The following is a 13,928-nucleotide window of genomic DNA, read 5'->3' on the forward strand; positions in this document are numbered from 1 at the left end:
ATTGCCTGTCAGGGCTGGCGATCTGCTAGCAACCGCTAAGATGAAGCAATCGCTTTCGATAGCTGCATCAAAGGGGTTAATGGCAGGGATCGGAGCTAGCTCCGGTTCCTGCCATTTCATGTGGATGTCAGCTGTATTATACAGCTGACCTCCACCGCTGATGACGCCGGATCAGCTCCTGAGTTGGCACCATCTTGTCGGCGGCTACGGAAGCCGATCAGGCTCCGCCGCCGGCCGGATCTTGAGCGGCTTCCGTGCTAGGCAGACTGGGAGGCCAGTATTAGGCCTCCGGTTGCTATTGCAGCCACCGGAACCCCGGAAATTTAATTGCTGTGGTTCCGATGAGCTGCAAACAGCTTAAATGTAGCGATCACGTTTGAATGCTGCATTGAAGCGGTTAATGGCGGGGATCGAAGCTAATTTTGGTCCCCCGCCATTACAGCCGGATGTCAGCTGTCAGATACAGCTGAGATCCGGCGATGATGGCACCGACTCAGCTTCTGAGCCGGTGCCAAACATTTGGCGTAAGTATCAAAGGGGAGAGAATAGACATGGACCGCACATCCACTGTATACTATGATCAATTGCGGCTAGGCAAAATATTTAAATATGAACGAGAGGTTCTTTGTAACATTTTGATCAAATTGTATGCAAGCCCACTTGCCACTTCACGGCGACCTCTAAAAGTGGGTCCCTACTCTATCGGTTGCACCACCGCGTGGCGGCTGCAATTGATCATGTATACAGTGGATGTGCGGTCCATGTCTATTCTCTCCCCTTTGATTTGGCGTAAGTATATGACATTTTGCAGGAAGCACTACCTTTCCATGTCGTATACTTACGTCAAATGTCGGGAAGGGGTTAAACTTTCTATGCATTTAAACGTCTTTTCTCCTATCCACATGGGACTGTTAATCAGTGGATACAACAACTGGGGTAATACTATCATTTTAATTACGGCTATTCGATCTGCCATAGAAGGGGGTAACCTATTCCATATTTTAATTTTTGGGTGATAATTTTGTAGCGGGTGTCGATCCACGTAGGGTAGTCTCTTCAATCAACCCATCGGGTTGACCACCAGATCATGGGCGCAGGGGATTTAACAGGAGAGTAATGGCTGTTTTTTCATTTCAAAACATTCCATGCAACTAGTTTAATTTCTCGGACAATCCTTTTAAGGAAATATTTATCGGGGCACAATGCACCATTTCTGGGCGCTGTATCCAATGTTTATCTGGACAGTCATCTGGTTATATTTCTGGACTTTGTATGCACTATTTACCTGGATGCTGGGTAATAATTATCTGAGTTAGAAACAGGAGGACCTGCAATCTCATCAACATTGTCCTTTCCTCATAAAATGTTCTTCTTGAGACATCTGATGGATTACTCTGAAAATATGGCGTAGGTGCCAATCAAGGTCCAAAGGTTGACATACTCAATGGCCTCCAGGATCTGAATTTTACCTTTTTCTTTCACTAACCCATTTCTCTAGGAGTCATATATAAAGGTTGGGTCTATGGAGCCCAGATGAGCTACATTAGCAACTTTGAAAGAGCAGCCTCAGAGACATTCAGCTCCAGGATGGTCTGTGCCAGATAAGTAGTGGTTCAGAACGCACTGGACGATGTAGGTGCACGAATAGGGTCCCAACCCAATCGTAGTCAAAATAAGTATTTGGCACACAAAGCTGAAATTTAAAGAAGAAATCTTAATTTTTTTCAAGTGGTTGTAGAGGCTTAGTGCGACGCTTCGGTCATTACATGACCTTCATCAGGCACTGTGCCGTTCTGGTTGCTGGTACATCCAGTAGTTGGTGCTTCGTTCCGAATGGCGGCTGACCGCTGTAGTTGGCGCACTTGAGATTTCTTAAAACTTAAGCTTTGAGTGCCGAATACTTATTTTGGTCTGTGTCAGATGTTAGGGATGAAGTCTACAACTGGCCAGACCACCTATCTTTCCTTCGCTCTGGAAATATAGGACAGTCCACGAGGCAGCACATCATGTCTGGTCAATTCCCCTACTACTCTATACCCTAACATCTTCAAAAGAGAAGAGGAAGGTGCAGATGTGACGTTCAGGTTAGGTATTTGCAGTATTGAAGTTGTATTGTGCTCCCCTTGGAGCGCTGTGCAAAGGCAAAACTCCTTTATTGGCATGATGTGTAGATGGTTGGTACTCTATTTGGGTGTGCAGGCTTACTTTGTTGTGTGCTCACTTGGCTAGGTTGGCATTAATGAGTGAAATGTATACAGTACCTTAGGAAAATACAGTGTGAGAAAAAGATGTTAACAGGAGCGCTCCCTAGAGTAATACCTTGAAAAAAAATGTAAATTAGTCTTCTCACCTTGTGAACCTCTTGGTTGATAAGAACATCGACTGGATGCAGTTGTCTCTCTTTTTGTAGCTTCTTGTTCTTCTGACACGGAGTACAGTATGTCTCAGGCAGGGGGATTTCTTTGCTGGACTTTGTTGTATGGTGGTGTACGTTCGTCCTGATTATGACCTGTTTTTGTAGCAGGAAGATGTCTTTCTTGTTTAGATGTTACTCCACGGGTTACCCAGCCTACTCATTCTTCAATGAATCAGTGACCATGTCCACAATTGATTACACAGGTATAATATAGATTTCATGATAGTTCTTTGGAATTAAAACAAATTATTTTTATGTATTTGTCTATCCATTTTTATTAGAAATACAATAATTACATTGAGGTATGTTTTTATTGACATGTGTTGCTATCAGCCAGACAGGAAAAAAATATGGATGGCCTTGGGAATCTGTAGAGGCAGCTGTTCTACAGGAAAGGGAGTGCAGAGACCCTACCAAACAGGACGAGGGGAGGAAGTCCATTGCCGGGCATCTGAAGAGACTTGCCATTAAACACCCAAAACCATTGTACTTCACCGCAGCCCTGCGAATCATGGACAAGGCTTCATTTTCAAAGACTTCTGGACAGTTGTCTTTTAATTGGATGGATCTTAAAAACCCCTTCTGGACAGTGGGGGATGGGAAGGAGGAGGTGTGGACGGATGACGTTCCGGCATTCTTAGATGGACATTAGTGGTTCATATCTGCTGCCTCTTTAGCGTAGAGACCTTGATCTGGCACATCCCTTTCCATGGCTGACGTTCTCGACACCAGGGCTTCCTCCTGCTGATGTTGTACGGTACATTCCCTTCAGTTCTGAAACAAGAATAAATAAAATGTCCTAGTGAAGAGTTGCTCTCTTGAAGATATTCCCCGTGACCCACACCAAGACCCTTTGTCTGCCAGGTAGGTAGATAGTGCGTTCTATGTTCAACTAAGAGAAATAAATTCAAGTAAATCTGCTCAACTTTAAGATGCGGTTAACACAAAGGTTTCAAAACGGGGACAGATAGGGCGCCAAGCGATGGTAGAATTTTATTTAAATACGCGTTTCTGGCACGACTTGTCCCTTTATCTGATCTTAACCTGACGAAGGGACCAGTCAAGTTTAGTCCCGGACCAGTCCGGTCCAGAAATACAGTCAAAATAAAATGGGTTTTACTTTACCGTCCACGTGTGAAGTATTTGTGTTACCCGCCGCTTACCAATTTTTAAAGGGGAACTCCAAGAAAAATTTGTCATGCAATCAAAGGCGCAGTGCCCACCCAAACTACATCGCAGGATTTTATAAAAAAAATTGGCTTTTATCTTTTGGATTACTCCAATATGTAAAGGCCAATATCACTAACAGCTCCTGGCTCAGCCAGCAGAGGTGGGGTCCGGAGCCGAATGGGACCCAGAGCTGCTGAAGGAGCGGGAAGTACATAAAGGGGATTTGTCCGGGGTCTAAATACATTTTAGGGTTTGGTATTAATGGGGTTTTCCAGGCTTTATAAAAATTGTAATTCAAACTGAAAATTGCACCATTTAGCAAATACCCACCTTCTAATTCTCTGCGGCTCCAGTGCCGGCGGTTCACAATCCCCTGCCGGCCTGTTTACATAGGCTGGACCAGTGATGTCCCGTATCGACACATGATCGAACTAGTCAATCACTGGCCACAGTGGTCACGTGCCATACTTACTTAGATCACTTCTGCAGGCGATACCCTCCCTCTATACTGTCCCTACTGCAAGGTTTTTATAGTGAGGACAGAATACAGGGAATATCTGGTACACAAAGCGTATTCTCACTAACCCTGCCCCATGACAAGCCATGCCCAATGAACCACGTTCTGTCAAAGGTACGCCCCAAAAGTGTCCCTAGAAAGAAATTCCAAATATTGTCAACTATGCTATATTAGGGTATAGTATGAAGAATCAGTGCAGTAGGGTCTATATACTACTATATACACAAAGCTGCCATGTGCTGAACATTGCAAAACACACTTTTCATAAAAGAGCGTTAATTCCAGTCCTGCAGTCACCCTGATGACCTTATACTGTGCCAGTACTTGAGGTAGGTGTGCCCCTTTATATATTACTTGCAGCCAGAATTGGCACCGGGATTATCAGCTCATTGACGAATTCTTGAGGTCACATTTGTGTCTTGATGTCACCAGTCTGAACCAATCCTACACCACTTGCTCTTTATAGAATTTTCAGAAAAAAAAATACCCCTAGCAATAAATACTGCATGTAAATAATATTCTCATTACAGTACAACAACAAATAAATGGAAAAAGAGCCATATCCCTATTAGGTCCCGCGGACATCATAGAGGTGGTCCTTGACTTCCAGTCCTGCAGTCACCATGAAGACTTTGTGCTGTCAGTGCAGGCAGAATAAAGCTGACATGGTGACAATGTAATGTTTTATATGTACTACTACTCCCTGTACTGACTGATAGTAGAGAGAATGGACTAAGCTGAAGGATTCCCGACTCTTACCAATTCTTTAAATAGGGAATATGCCCTGAATACTAACCCCAAATTTATATTACATTTATAGTAGGGCAGATTTACTATTCAAATTGAGCCAGAATTATGGCGTACATGTTGTGCGCCATATTTATTAATTGTTTTAGACACATTTTGCGGCGTGCTTTACAAGGGGCGTGGCCTAGAATAAAGGGGCGTGTCTTAAACTAAGCCAACCAAGAGGTGGTATAAGGAAGAGTAAAGTGTCTAACATGTCTAGTAAAATCTATCATACATCGTGCACCACTGTGATAAATTTGGCGCAGTTTCTGACTTCCTTGTATCAGTTTACACTGTGTAAAACTCAGATAGTTTTAGGCCCCATGCACACGAACGTATTTTTGCAGCCGCAATTCACCCGCAATTCACCTGCAGGTGAATTGCGGCCCCATTCATTTCAATGGGCCCATGCACACGACCATGGTTTCCACGGTCCGTGCATTGCCCAGGAACCGGGACCGCAAAAACAACGGACATGTCTTATTACGGTCGTGTTTTGCGGTACAGGCTCATAGAAAATAATGCACGCGGTCATATGCACGGCCCGCGATTTGAGGGCGGCCGCGGGTGACACTCCGCGGACGTACGAGCCGCAAGTCACGGTCAATGCACCTCACTACGGTCGTGTGCATGAGGCCTTAGTAAATCTGCCCCATGGTAATACCAGTGACAGCCCGCTCTTTCCCGGTGGGGTACAGTCCTCCGCACATCTTCATCCACGTCTCATCTTGTATGTGCCGGTTACTTTTCTCCTTATACCTGAGAAGTAACAAAAATAACATCAGAAACTAAAAAAACACAATTCCAAGTATTTCTCCCCATTTCTAAAAATAACATTTCCTGCAGGTGAATAATGGAAAATATAAAGATATAAATATATTCAGGCCTATGTGTCTGTCCAGGGGGTCAGTGAGGGTCCTGCCTGTTATATGTGGGGAGGTCGTGCTGCACAATAACGGAGGGGAAAATGTCTGTACATCAATATATATTTGTCTCTAGGAGCCCCTACAAAGTCTCAGTGAGGGCCCTGTCTGTTATACGGGGGGAGCTTGTATACAGCGTTAGTAACAGGCATGTCACTCCAGTATAGATATTTTGGGTGCCGGTTCTTCGACCTCACTGTCCATAGTTTAATTAAACACCTTAAGAAAATGGATCATCACTAAGAAGTTTTATTTAAAGGGGTACTCCCATCTTACTATTTCTCTGGGACTCACACCTATGTGGAAAACGGAGGTCTCTCCCTGACCCTGTCCTGCTTTGTTCCCACATCCCTGTTCAGTCTAATGGCTGCTGATTCCAGGTGGAGAATGACTTCGGAAAGGCCTCGCACGTCCCTCTCTCTATTCTGTTCTATGGAAGTTTCGGAAACAGCTGAGCGCTGTTGAACTATTTGCGTAACTCCCATAGTACAGAACGGAGAGAGCTGCGTGCATGCGCATAGGTGGATATCACATAAACGTCTGAGATGGAGAAAACCCTCTAAAGAGATTATGTAATTAAAGGGGTTGTACATAATTAGAAAAATAGAGCTGCTGTCTTCCAAAAACAGAGCCACACCTGTCCACAGGTGATGTGCGGTGTGTGGACAGCTTAGCCCTATACATTTCAATACAGAAAAGCTGCAATACCACACACAGCCTCTGGACAGAGGTGGCGCAGAGCTTCCATTTGGGTCATAGAGAGGGTCTCCAGCGTGATACCCCCCTCTATGATATCTAAATACCCTTATAGGGCATTTCAGGTGTAACCAGAAGTTAAGGTGATACAAAAAAATATTCCATACATGAGATTTCCTTAATGGAGATATTGTAACAATAATTACTGAAAATATGTAATTGACTTTTTCCTCCATTGTAGGAATAGAACCCGAGAAGTGACGTTTTGGACTACGGAACAGTCGATCCTCCGGATGAAATGCTGTGTGGTTGGAGCGCAGTCCCAGGAGCGCTGGTGTTGATGTGCTGATCCATGTTCTTCTTATCTGGAGCTTGTATACAGAACACGCGATCCTTCTGGTCCGACCTACTAACATATATAAGCACAGCCTAAACACACACGTAATGATATATAATAACATAACATTAACATAACATTACTATGTATCAGCCCTGATACGTCAGTCTCATCATATTTCTGGGGTCCCCGCACACAGGATATACGTTACCTCCTGTGATGATGTCACTTCCCTGTATTTCCTGTATGACATGGCTGCTCTTCCTCTTCCCGTTTCCCTTTCTGATGTATTTCCTCTTCCTGTGTGATAAGACGTGTGCTGTTGCCTCCTGCTGTGTATAACACGAGATGTAACATGTCTTATAAAACATGTAAATAATAATCGCAGAAAGCAAAAAAGATTTTGTTCATTTCCATTCACATCAATGGTTATTTGTTTGCAGCCGTTTTTCTGAGCCATACTTGTCTGTTTTTAGAATCAACTACAGGGAGATTTGAGATGTGGTTTGAGAATTTCTTTCCTATGTAAACCCCACCGATAAGGACAGCTAAGAAGCCTCAGTTATCAGCGAGCGACCCCATCATTAGACTAAGCAGAGTGCCCCCATACAGTGCCAGCAGAGTATTGTCCCTTAAACAGTGCCAGTATACTGCCCCCTCATAAACAACACTACCAGCAGAGACCCCTCAATAAACCATATTGCCAGCAAAGTGCCTCCAATAATTAGTGCCAGCAGACTGCCCCCAATAACCACTACAAGCAGAGTTCTCCCTCACAAATAGTCCCAGCAGAGTGCCTTCCTTTATGCAGCTACATCATGTAAGATCTTCCCTAGTTTGGAAGTCTCCAGGACAATCTGGGAGAGAAGACAAGTGTGATGTAACCTGGTTGCAGTGTGTAAATGTAGCCTGAAACATCACGTGTAGCCCCTAAGTCTATGTTCACATGTTACATATTTATTGCAGATTTCCATGGTCAAATTGACACATAAAGTATGAATGTGAATAGGGTTCTAGAAAACTGCATAAACTTAGGCCTAGTTCACACAGAGTTTTTTTGGAGCGTTTTTTTAAGTGGAAAACGCATCGAAAACCGCACCAAAAAACGTCCGAAAACTAATCTTATCGATTTCAATGGGATGCAGAGGCGTTTTTCCCACGAGAAAAAAACACTCACAGGAAAAAGCAGCGTCAAGCCCTTTCTTCAAGCGTTTCCGTCTCTGACCTCCCATTGCCATCAATGGGAGGCAAAGAAAATGGTTTTCGCAGCATTTTTGCCTGCGGTGCTCAATGGCCGTGGTCGAAAAATGCGTAAAAAAAGCGGCAGAAGGAATTTTGAGGCAGATTTTTCCACCTGCAAAAAACTTGGTGTGTAAACAGGGACTTCGTGTCCACATGTGACCTACTCTATCCAATCACAGCTGTAATTCCAGCCAAGGCTGCCTAAGATTATGTTCACACCCCCCACTTCTCCTGCGGTTTGGCCGCTGCAGCCCGATGAGGAGGGATTATAACTAGAAATTGTGGATATAAAGAACATGCAGAGGTTTCTGTGTGACAGTCTAAGGGCATGACCAGACGTGGCGGAGTTCTGCATACACTGTCCGCATCAATGCCGCACATAATCTGCGTTGCAGATTCTGTCGCGGCTTTGCCTAAAATGGGCATTAAATTGATGCGGACTGGCCGTTGCGTATTGAGGGGGAAAGGGCTTCCCTTCTCTCTATCAGTGCAGGATAGAGAGAAGGGACAGCCCTTTCCCTAGTAAAAGAAAAATAAATTCATACTTACCCGGCCGTTGCCTTGGTGACGCGTCCCTCTTTCGACATCCAGCCCGACCTCCCTGTATGACGCGGCAGTTCATGTGACCGCTGCAGCCTGTGATTGGCCTGTGATTGGCTGCAGCCGTCACTTGGACTGAAACGTAATCCCGGGAGGCTGGACTGGAGGAAGAAGCAGGGAGTTATGGGTAAGTATGAACTTCTATTTTTTTTACAGGCTGATGTATATTGTGATCGGATGTCACTGTCCAGGGTGCTGAAACAGTTACTGCCAATCGTTTAACTCTTTCAGCACCCTGGACAGTGACTATTTACTGACATCGCCTATTAACGCTCCTGTAATTACGGGTGCACACACGTAATCACCCGTAATTACGGGAGCCCCATTGACTTCCTCAGTCTGGCTGTAGATCTAGAGATACATAGGTTTAGCCAGAATGAAGAACTATCATGTTAGTAAAACCAGTACGCTCCGCAGCACACATAACATCTGCGGACTTCATTGCGGAATTTTCACTCTCCATTGAAGTCAATGGAGAAATTCTGCAATGAGTCCGCAACAAGTCCGCTACACGTCCACAACAGCCAGTGTATGCTGCGGACACCAAATTCCTCACCACAGCCTATGCTCCGCAGAATTGTCCGCAACGTGTAAACGAACCCAACTAAAAAGCTGTGGAAAGCAATGGAGAAACGTGTATGCTGCGGATTTCCGCTGCGGACTATCCGCAGCGGAATTGCAGAGCAATTCCGCCACGTCTGGTCATGCCCTAAGGCTCTGTTCACATCTGCATTGGGGTCCCGTTCTGACGTTCCCGTCAGAGGTTTCCGTCAGAACAGGACCCTGAGCAGACACAAACTGACACCGACGGAAACCAGGGGTTTCCGTTTCCATCACCATTGATTTCAGTAGTCGACTAAGCTATTGCTTCCGGCAAAACGAAGGGTCCGGAGCACAAAAGAGACAAACGGAAACCACGGGCACCGGCTCCGTCACCATTGAAATCAATGGTGATGGAAACGGAAACCCCTGGTTTTCGTCGGTGTCTGCTCAGGGTCCCGTTCTAACGGAAACCTCAGACGGAACGTCAGAACGGGACCCCAACGCAGATGTGAACAGAGCCTAATATGGATGAGAAAGGGGAGGTGGGACTACTCATTTATTATGCCCTGATACTGAACTGGTATTACTAGTATTATACCCTGTTCTATGAACTCTACCCGCTGGAGTACCCCAAAGATGCTTGTACCACTGATCGAGGTGCTATGTGTTTTGTAGTAAAATTTAATTGGTATTTGATTATTTTTTTTACAGTTAATATTTATTAAAAATTCTGTTTTAAAGTTTTTTGCCTGGCAGTGATAGTTTGATATTTGTCCAAAACCTATTTATTTCCATATTTCATGGATATTATGAGGTGGGACTACTCACCTAACCAGTATGTTCCTGACGGGAGCTGCATGCGTCCATCTCATCAAGTCTCCGATCTCCTGGCAGCTCCACTTTGTACAGATCCTACAATGAAAATCTATGCAAAAAGTTTACACCAAAAAAACAGAAAATTCTACTGCGGAACCAGGATTGTTGTTGTGTGGCAGGGCTGCCCCTCGCCCTTCTGCTGCCGGAGGTAAACAGTGAAATAGCGCCCCCACCTGCATCACCATAGAGTGGCCATGTGGGGTAGAGAAAAGATAGCAAAGAAAATATAGAAAACCTTTATGTTTACATGTAGTAGAAATCTATTTAATACAAGTGAATAATATTTATAAAAATCGTAATCACATGCTGCGTTAGGCCTCATTCCCACGACAGTATTTCCCGGCCGGGTGCCGGCCGTTCATAAATCGGCCGGCACCCGGCTGCATTAGGAATAATAGACCCCTAATGGGGCTATTCACACGACCGATTTTTTGACGGCCGGGGAAACCGGCCGTCAAAAAATAGGACATGCTCTATCTTCGGCCGGGTACTCGGCCGCCCGGCTCCCATAGAAGTCTATGGGGCCGGGTAATACCCGGCCATCACCGGGATGTGTCCCGAGTGATGGCCGGGTTTTCCGGCGCTTGCGCTCTATCTCCTCCTCCTCACAGCGCAGAGTGCATGTGAGGAGGAGGAGTTGATGCCATTCTGACGAATGGCATTGCTGTACACTGTGTTGCAGGGCCGGGGTGTACAGCAGGTGGAAGGGAGCGCTGCGCTGGCTCCCTTCCCCTGCTTGTTTTAAAAGCACCCTGGCCCGGCGACACCTTCGATGGCGCCGCTAGCAGCTGCTGCGGCTGCTACTACTGCAGCGACGCCACTATCGCAGAGCAGGGAGGTATCTCCCCGCTCTGCTATGTGCTAGCCGCACTTTAGCTCCTTGAAGGAGCGGAATCCCCGTGTTTTCGGGGATTCCGCTCCTGGACAGAGCGCTTGATGTCTCTGTCCATATCTGGGCAGTGACATCAGGGGAAACTCCTGAAGCGGAATCCCCGAACACATGGGGATTCCCCTTCAGGAGTTGCCGCTGATGTCACTGTCCAGATCTGCCCGGCCCGGATGCAAAACTTTATGCAAACCGGCCGGGCAGAATGGCCGATTTTACCGGCCGGCACTCGGGCTCGGGCGCGACCCGGTCGTGTGAATCCCGCCTTAGGCCTCATTCACACGACAGGGTCCAAGTGTCGGCCGGGAAAATCGGCCGTTTTTGGCCGATTTTCCCGGCCGGTTTGCATCCGTTCCGATTCCGTTCCGGGCCGTGTTGCTGTTTTTACCGTCCGATTTGGACCCGATTTGCATCCGGTTTTTTCCCTGACTGTTTTTTAATCGGATTAATTTTTTACACTTTACTTATTTTTTTATTATTATGTTCTGTCCCTCAATGGTCAAAAAAGACCTTTTTGGAACTTTTAATATTTTTTTTCTTTCTTTTACACCATGTTTTTCCCTGTAACTGGAGCTGCACAGCAGCCCCAGTTACAGGGGAAATCAGCCCTCTCACAGTGACGATTGTCACTAATAGGATTGTGCTAGGTCTAGTAAGACCCAGCAACAGTCTGTCACTAACGGCACCCGGTGATCATGTGACCAGTCACATGATCACCGGGAGGAATAGAGACAGCACCGCTGCTGTCTCTATTTCTATACACAGCGTTCATTGAGCGTTGTGTAAAAAGACATCGTAGAAGACAGAAGCAGTGAAAGCTGCTTCTATCCTCTCCTCAGAGTCCCCGGCAGTCACTGACAGCCGGAGACCCGACATTCAGCTGTCTGATCGCGCGGGCAGCAAGTTAAAATCCGAGCCGTAGAAAGTCTATGGCTCAGGTTTTAAGGACCCGTCCCTGACCGCTGGCCGTAAAAACACAGCCAGCGGTCGGGAACCGTAACAAGCAGGGGAAGGGAGCCAGCGCAGCGCTCCCTTCCACCTGCTGTACACCCCGACCCTGCCACACAGTATCACCAGCGTAGCCATTCGTCCGAATGGCATCAACTCCTCCTCCTCACATGCACTCTGCACTGTGAGGAGGAGAGAGTGCGCGAGTGACGGTTGACCCGGCCATCACTCGGGACACATTCCGGTGATGGCCGTGTATTACCCGGCCCCATAGACTTCTATGGGAGCCGGGCGGCCGGGTACCCGGCCGAATATAGGGCATGTCCCATTTTTTGACGGCCGGTTTTCCTGGCCCGTCAAAAAATCGGTCGTGTGAATAGCCCCATTAGGGGTCTATTATTCCTAATGCAGCCGGGTGCCGGCCGATTTATGTACGGCCGGCACCCGGCCGGGAAACCCTGTCGTGTGAATCCCGCCTTAATTCTGCAGTGTATTACTGACATACCTACCTACCTGCACTCATTATATTACACTCATCCATTATATACCTACCTGCACTCATTATATTACACTCATCCATTATATACCTACCTGCACTCACTACATTACACTCATACATTATATACCTACCTGCACTCATTATATTACACTCATACATTATATACCTACCTGCACTCATTATATTACACTCATCCATTATATACCTACCTGCACTCATTATATTACACTCATCCATTATATACCTACCTGCACTCACTATATTACACTCATCCATTATATACCTACCTGCACTCATTATATTACACTCATCCATTATATACCTACCTGCACTCATTATATTACACTCATATATTATATACCTACCTGCACTCATTATATTACACTCATCCATTATATACCTACCTGCACTCACTATATTACACTCATCCATTATATACCTACCTGCACTCTTTATATTACACTCATCCATTATATACCTACCTGCACTCTTTATATTACACTCATCCATTATATACATACCTGCACTCACTATATTACACTCATCCATTATATACCTACCTGAACTCACTATATTACACTCATCCATTATATACTTACATGCTGGCCCTTTAAGAAACGGCCTGGGCCAGCGCGCACTTGGGATCCGGCTGCCGTGAGCAGGAGACATCAGTGGACGTTAGCGACCTCGTTGTGGAGGAGGCTGTCAAGCAAGGTACAGGATCCAGCGACGGAGACCACTGGCAGGAGAGGGACCTGCCGCCAGCGTTACAATAACTTTACCCCAGTCCTCTGCAGTCCAATCAATATACTTAAAACAGGATGTCAGTCTGTCCTTGATGTTTTTCTTGGAGAGAAGTGGCTTCTTTGCAGCTCTTCTTGACACCAGTCCAGCCTCCAAAAGCCTTCACCTCACTGTGCGTGCAGATGCACTGACAGATGTCTGAGGAAGCGCTGCACTGCTGTTGAACCGATCCCATAGCTGAATCCTCTTTAGGAGAAGGTCCTGGTACTTGCTGGAATTTCATGGACACCCTGAAGCCTTCTTCATAGCAAATGAACCTCTCTCCTTGAAGTACTGGATGATCCGATAAATGGTTCATTTTGGGGTAATCTTACAAGCAGCAATGTCTTTGCCTGTAAGGCTCTTTTGATGCAAAGCAATGATAAGCAAGTTAACGACATCCACCGGGATCCGTTATATGTCAATGTGGTGATGTATCTAGACGACATCAAGATTTTCTCACCCGCTTTGACTACACATTGGAAACGTGTTCGACAGGTCTTTCAACGGTTGCTGGAGAATAAGCTCTGTGCAAAGTTGGAGAAGTGGGTCTTCCAGAAATCCTCCCTTCCCTTTCTAGATTATATAGTCTCTGACCAGGGATTGAAGATGGACACCAACAAAACATCTGCTGTGTTGAACTGGCTTTGTTCTCAGGGTCTCCGTGCAATTCAACGCTTTCTGGGATTTGCACATTTCTACC

The 13,928-nt window shown here is 45.9% G+C and overlaps 1 long non-coding RNA gene across 3 annotated transcripts; it reads right to left on the reverse strand.

Annotated features, from left to right (window-relative positions):
* Positions 1–2,692: 2,692 nt before the first annotated feature.
* Positions 2,693–10,427, reverse strand: LOC142712965 (uncharacterized). 3 transcript variants are annotated; one of them, XR_012870138.1, is made up of 4 exons: positions 10,062–10,427; positions 6,718–7,180; positions 5,557–5,651; positions 2,693–3,190 (listed from the first exon to the last, which is right to left on the reverse strand). It is a non-coding gene; the product is annotated as an uncharacterized LOC142712965 (long non-coding RNA). The 3 variants fall into 3 exon arrangements; XR_012870139.1 differs by lacking the exon at positions 10,062–10,427 and having other exon boundaries at positions 6,718–6,920; positions 7,060–7,925; XR_012870137.1 differs by lacking the exon at positions 10,062–10,427 and having other exon boundaries at positions 6,718–7,932.
* Between the last annotated feature and the right edge of the window lie 3,501 nt (positions 10,428–13,928).

Source organism: Rhinoderma darwinii, unplaced genomic scaffold, assembly GCF_050947455.1.
Source record: "Rhinoderma darwinii isolate aRhiDar2 unplaced genomic scaffold, aRhiDar2.hap1 Scaffold_433, whole genome shotgun sequence".
NCBI lineage: Eukaryota > Metazoa > Chordata > Amphibia > Anura > Rhinodermatidae > Rhinoderma > Rhinoderma darwinii.